Raw genomic sequence first — 7,405 nt, 5'->3', positions numbered from 1 at the left:
AGATCACTGGGGGGCGAGATCGTTGTCACACCTGTACCCAGCCCTAGGCACCGGTACTTTGATAGTATATATTACGCCACCGTGGATCTGGTTGGAGATTACCTCTGGTTATGAGAGATATAGTCTTCATCGGTCAAAGCGATGACACGTGAGCATCCAGGGATGTATTGTTGTGTGTTGTAACTGACAGAATGATTCAATTTCTACCGATCCAGACAAACAAAAGTTTCCTAGTTTCTATCACTTATGGCGGAATCAACGTATTCATATCTTTCCTCTCTCCCTCTCTGTTTACACAGGTAAACGTCGTCATGACAACCCTAGGGTTACAGATTGAATCGCCTGACTAGCGTGAGCCCTGGTCGCGATGGTTTGGGCTGTGCGACCATTTCACTGCAGAAAAAAAAATCAAAGGAACATCACAGCAGAAAAAAAAATCGTGAAATAGCACGGGTCCCACAACCATACATGACTTAAAACACATTGAAATAAAAACCCTCATACAAAACATCACAATCCTCATACATACACGACATCTATACATCAAGTGGTTCTAAATACAAGCCAAGATATATGGCTCACACACTTATCTCCTCTATTGCTACATAATATCTGGTAATTTGTTAAAAATGTGATGTGCTGTATTCAGTCGGTCATAAAAAACTTAACACTAAACATTGCTTTGATTACATGTTGTCTACTCAACAAAGTAATAGATTTTTAACAATTCAAAACATATCAGACATATCAGACTATGTGTGAAACGAAGAAGAACCTAAAACTTAACATAATATACCAAGTTCATAACATCGATTTTGTCATCGTATTATATTGAATGAATGAATGAATGAATGAAGACCTTTATTGTACAATTTTGCCCAACCGGGCTAAGTACAGGTCACAACAAATCAGGATATATACATACATAAAAGTGTCACAAATCTAGTCTAACACAAAAGTTCGGCTTCTTCTCGCTTCTTGGTAATAGTGAAAATGTAGGACTGTATGGGTTTCGCTATTGTCGGTTTGTCAAAACGCATGAGAAATATAAACTTGTCAGTGCTACTCATGTGTCTAAAATGAGGGAATCTACTTTCTATATAACTAAATAGAGTATTTCTATCATTCGCATACATATCGCAATCAACAGTGAAGTGCACTTCATCTTCTACCATGTTTGAGGTACAAAATTGGCAGATTCTTTGTTCTAGAGGAGTGCGGCTGTGCCTTCCCGATTCAATTCGCAGTCGGTGGCAACTGATTCTTAGTTTGGCAATGGTAGTTCTATGCCGAATGTTTGTGATTTTCAAATACTGCTCTTCATTGTATGTGGATTTCAGTAGTCTGTACGTTCGGAGTTTGTTTTTCGCACGTAAACCTTTATTATCATTATGAATGTTGGTTAGAAAATTCTGGAAATAAATATCATTCAGTCGTTGGTGGATTGCAGAAATTAGGTGGGATATGTTTGGATCTGTTGACTTACGGGCTTGCCAAACAAAAGGGTAACCACACTCCTCCAAAGTTTTGCGAACACCAGATGCCCAACATTTGGTACCTGATGAATCTAGATTAAGCTGACATAAGAGAGCGTCTGCCTGCAGACTCTCAGCTGGCACATTCTGTTGAATTCTAATGAAATATTTGATGGCGTTTAGGGAGGCTTCCAGTTGGATAGGATACCTCCCTAATTCAGCGCGTACAGCAAGGTTAGATGCAGTTTTCGGAACATTAAGTGAGTGTTTACAAAATTTCAAGTGCACTGTTTCAATAGGACAAGATATAGGACTTTTGAATGAGCTCCAAATTTCAGATCCATATAACAAAATAGGTTTAACACAAGTGTCGAAGAGTTTGTTTTTAACTGATAATGGTGCGTCTGCTTTGTCTAATGATTGTCTAATTCCAAATAGAGCTTTCAATCCCTTGCTGTATAAGTATTTGCTGTTGGCTTTGAATGTGCCAGCTGAGGATACAACAATACCTAGATAACAATAAGATGTTACTATTTCTAAAGCATTATTATCAAACAAAAAACTACAATCTTTTGGTAAGCGGCCTCCCTTTGTAAATACAATAACCTTTGTCTTTTTCAGGTTAACCTTCAGCTTCCATGATTTACAATATTGTTCTAGTCTAAGTAGGGAGGACTGTAAGCCTTGTTGGGATTCTGAGAAGATAACCAAGTCATCGGCATATAAAAGACATGGCACTTTCATGCTGTACAGAATAGGAGAATTGCTAGAAAAGTTATCAAATTCAGATACTATATCACTAATGAACAAATTAAACAATGTTGGACTCAGATTACAGCCTTGTCGAACCCCGCAGTTAGTTACAAATGTTTCGGTAAGACGATTGTTGGTTTTGATACAGTTATTAGTTTTGGAATACATGTCTTTTATGGTCGATAGGAAGTTTCCTCCTATTCCAAGATTATTTAATTTGAACAAGAGACCCTCTCGCCAAACAGAGTCGAAAGCTTTGCTAAAATCAACAAAGCATGCGTAAAGACGTGAATTTTGACTGAGATATTTGCTTACTAAAGTAGTTAATACGAAAAGATTATCAGACGTTCTATAGTTTTTTCTAAAACCGGCCTGTTGAGGTTTAAAAAGGCTGTTCTGTTCCGCATAGTTCACAAGACGAGTATTCAAAATGGACGAGAATAATTTCCCCAGACAACTCATAATAGAGATACCCCGATAGTTGTCTGGGACTGAGGTATCACCTGACTTGTGTATTGGTACGATATGACTAAGTGACCATTCTTTGGGAAAGTATCCGTTTTGCAAACATGAATTGAAGAGATGAAGCAGTGTTTTTTGTAGGATTGGTTTACCACACTTCAGCATTTCATTTGTAATCATATCACTACCACTAGATTTGCTGTTTTTTAGTTTGGAGATGGCTATATCCAGTTCCTTAGCTGATATCAGAGAGTCCAAAAAGGAATTCTCTGTAGGAGGGAGAGGGGAGGGAAAATGAGTTTGAACATTTGTTGAGTTATTAGTTGAAGTTTCTGAGTCACTGATGGAAGATTTGTCTATTCTATTAAAATGTTTTAACCACGCCTCATCCGTTATTTGAGAACTTGGCTCTTGTGTTTTCTCTGACTTCAGTTTCTTCAATAAGTTCCAAAACGCGTTTGGGTTTTCTTCCCTCAAAGAGGACAGTTGGTTAACGATTTGTTGATGAAAGTCTCGTTTCTTTTTTTTAAATAGTTTTCTATATTCTTTTTTCCTTTTAAAAAACCTTCCTCTCACGTCTGAGTTCTGTGGATTTTTCTCGAGTAAAGATGCCAGATTTTTTAGCTCCCGTTTCATTTCACAACAGCTTTTGTCAAACCATTTCTTGTTTTTTATTTTCCTTGGCCGTTTTCTATTAATCTTTAAACACAATGATTTGTAACCGACATCTCTTAATACTGAGCTGAGATCCGAGACGTAGTTTTCAATGTCGTGGGCTGCGCTTTTGGTTCCTCTAAGTGAAAGGTTATTAAGTCTATCTATAATGTGTGGTTGGCTGAGGGATTGAAAAAACTTTTGTGCAGAGGTTTCATTCTAATGGAATCTTTTAGAGAGAGGTTTGCTGTTTCCACTTATCTGTTTCTCTTTGGCAGGGTGATTTGAGGATTTTGTACGTAAGACAACAGATAACATGCAGTGATCAGAGAATGTGGTTAGGGGGTTAACTCGAAAAAATAAAATGTGTTCTAGAAGCGGTTGGTTGCATATTACATAATCAACAGTGCTGCTACCGTTTGGCTGATGACACGTGAATTTTCCTTGTAGATCACCGGCTATTCTGCCGTTAAGAATTTTATGATTTCCTTGAATACATAAATCAGCCACAAATCTGCCAAACTTGTTGGGGGGAGCTTGATCCATGTGTTGTCTATCTAATGTAATGTTTGAGAAGTTATTCGGGTGATTATCACAGAAAGTGTCATCTTCAACGAAATCTTGTAAATTTCTTAGACGAGAATTTAGGTCACCGCCTAGTAGGATGAAACCCTGAGGACTGTATTTACATATCTCTTCCTCTAAAATTTCTATTACATGGTTTACTGTGTGTTTGTGCGTTGTGGATGCACTAGGACTGATATAAACTGAACAAATAAAAAGATCTTTGTCTAATCCTAGTAATTTGCGATCTATCTGAACCCAAAGCAAATCTGTTGATTTTGATGGTAATTTTTTAACAAAAGCTTTGTATTGTTCTTTGAAAAAGAAAATGATGCCCCCTGATGAGCGTTTTGCTCGTTTACTCTTCTTTCTATGCAGTTGAAAAGAACTGTAGTTTGGTATGTTAATTTTTGTTTTTTCAGTACTCCACGTTTCCAGAAGCGAGATAAAGTCAAATTTGTCAATTTTATACAAGAAATCTAAATCCTCTAATTTTGAACCCAGCCCGTGGACATTCCAGAAACAAAAGTTCATGTTGCCTCCAGAAAATGCTTTCATATCCAAGGATGAGTTAAATGAAATGGGAAAAAGAAGAAAAAATTGTGTCTTTACGGTCCGATCCACAATGTCTCACAGGACCTTACTAGCTTTAACATGAGAATTTGAGGTAAGCTTAGATAAATGTAAACTAAGTAAACAATCAATCAAAATTGATCAACAACAACTACAACAACAAAAAATACATATATGTACGTCTAAATCATTTTGTATATTTCTTAAACTAAAAATGACTACCAACGTAACTAAATACTAGTATCACTGTGTATCTACAAATAGCTTAGCTTTGACTAATGCAGTAGTCTCGGATACAGTCTTTCTAATCGAAATGTACAGACTGTATGACTAAGTATAGAAGTCCTACCACACCGGGAACATCGGAGGCCACATCATGTTAGGATGCCAGGACCAGGGCGGTGGGTTCATCCGTGGAGGCTGAGACTGGCCGGGCGGGGTAAGGACAGGAGTGTTCACCGGGGAGAATCCCCACGGGCCGGCCGGTTGGTTGAAGATGGGCGGGCCCCAGGGTCCGGAGAGACGACTTGGGATGGGTGGCGGCTGACTCCAGTGCCCTATTGGGCTTCTGGACGGGTTCGCTGGATGTCCCATCGGAGCTTTAGATGAACTTGGGGCCGCGGGTCCTTGGCGAGGGGGAGGGTTACTGTTCCAGGGTGTACTGGAGAAGTGTTCGAGTCTCTCTGAAGTAGGACCAGCTGAAATGTTAGGTGGGTTATCGGCTGGTGGTCTCCTGTGCACATTTGCGTTATGTTCTCGCCCAGCATCTAGCGCATGGGTTGAAGTAGGTGATCGGTCTTGTCCCGATGTTGGGGCGGGCCCAATGTGTGATTGTTGTCCCCGATCCCGTGCTGGTTGTGTGTGTGGAGACGGGCGAGAATTGTTCCCGTGTTGAGTAGGAGGGGCACTAGTCTTATCTGCCGGTACTCCGATCACAGCGTCTCTGTATGTCCGGTACTGAGAGCTTGGCATTGTGTTCAATGCAGGCTGGTTCTTCCTGCCCGTGTACTGACCCAGGCCTAAGAGAGGGTTGCACGCTGGTCCGTTGCTAGGCTATTCTTCTCGTTGCTATGCTAATAGGCCACACCCACAGGCGGGTCTGAAGTGCCGCACGGCATATATACAGAAAGCAGCAGAAGTATTTCCCAAGATTACGATCGATTAGTTTATGATATAAATTAACAAAAGTATATACATGATAAATGAAAATGTCAGCCTTGAAACGACGTAAAACTTAAAAAATTTCTACTGTGTAGTTTTTTTATGTCTGATACATTTAAAATCCCGTTCCTATTTACCGACACTTTTTTCTCCCATAATTCCTGAACGCACCGATAGAAAAACAAATACGAAAATCAAGATGGCGGGCGGCTTTTGCTCTTTCAAATGGAGTAGTTTTTGTTTCATTTTATCGGTAGGATCGGAAGATATCGGATGAAATATGAAATGTGCACTTTATTCACAGTTTCCACGCTGAAAAAGAGATGTTTTGAAGCTATAATGAGGCGGTGTTGGCATAGATGACAGAGCCTTATTAGCGCCCCTTTGTCTTCGCGGGCACTTTCATGCAAATCACCTCTTTGTGCCTGTGCTGGGAGCGGGGTTTTCAACTGTAAATCAAAGTCTTTGAAATCGTTTGGTGTGTGTATTTAGAACTTTAGCCCTGTAAGTTACAAGCAATGAGTTTTGGTCAAAGCTGCTTGTTTTAAGCTAGTTTTGGACGAACCACGTTTTTTTTTTCACTATCGTTCCGTAACTTGATTTGATTGTCTCCATTATATTACACAACTATATTCTGGGCATCGGTTACATGAATCAGACTTAAGTTTTCATCCTCCTAAGTTGTGTGTGTTTTGTGTATGCTTGTGTATTTTTCCTTCTTTATTCTGTTTTTGGGTCGAGTTTTCGTGACCGCTTGGGAAATCAAACATGGCGCCCGCCGGTTCATCTCAGGTCAATGGGATAGTCTACTGTATTGTGGTGGGAAATGTTGCGTGCTGTTTTGGATTGTTTTCTTTATTAAACTAAACATAGCGTTAGTTAATTCATTTCAGGACTTTTTATCAAATTGACCAGAACACATTTTAAAGAATATGTGACTCAATTAGATAATTGGTCTCAAAATAAATCGTGCCTGTGTTTTTTTAATGTACAACTCACCCATGCTGCTACAAATGATGTTACCCAAGCGGGATGATTGTTGTCAAGAACTGACGGCGTCGGTAATTCGTAACAATTTACAAAGCACCTTTTTGAAAAGGTCTAAAATGCCAGTTCAGGATTACAAATAAACTTGAAGGCTGGTCTACAACCTGGGCAATGATTGGAGAGAAAAACATACAAACTGGGACTGGCAATGGACAGTTTAATAGAATGGTGTCTTCTATTTGAGCACAGTGGCGCTCGGTGCAACCAATCCGTTCCAACTGTTGCGCTATCTTGTTCTATTTTATCGGAAGGAACTTTCAAACCGTATCCTGACAATAATTTGTCGCTGAAAAGTGGCTTGGTGGCTGTTTAAATTATATTACAAATACGTTCAGTTTGGAATATTTTACTACTACTAGCGCCATATTGAATCTTTTGCCATCGAAACCCAGCACTAGTAAATCGTCCAACTTCACCAGCTGCGAGCTGACTGATATATATATATATATGTTTTTTTAATGATGGAATATCCTTGGGTATTTTGACCACAAGATGGACAAAACTATACTAAAAATCCTGTTGGTTTTGAGTCAGGCAACGAATTGGTATTGTTAAAACGTGCTAATGTAATAACAATTGAAACAGCGGCCGGTAACGCATATGAATAGCGACGTTGACACAGGGGAGATATCGTAACATAAACATTACTACGGCCCGCCTTTTAAGTTTTCAACCAATCACGGACAGTTTCCAATGGAGACAACAGTGACTGGCAT

This window comes from Branchiostoma floridae, chromosome 14 (genome assembly GCF_000003815.2).
Source record: "Branchiostoma floridae strain S238N-H82 chromosome 14, Bfl_VNyyK, whole genome shotgun sequence".
In the NCBI taxonomy this organism is placed as follows: Eukaryota; Metazoa; Chordata; class Leptocardii; order Amphioxiformes; family Branchiostomatidae; genus Branchiostoma; species Branchiostoma floridae.
Note: the sequence above shows the minus strand (reverse complement) of the source record.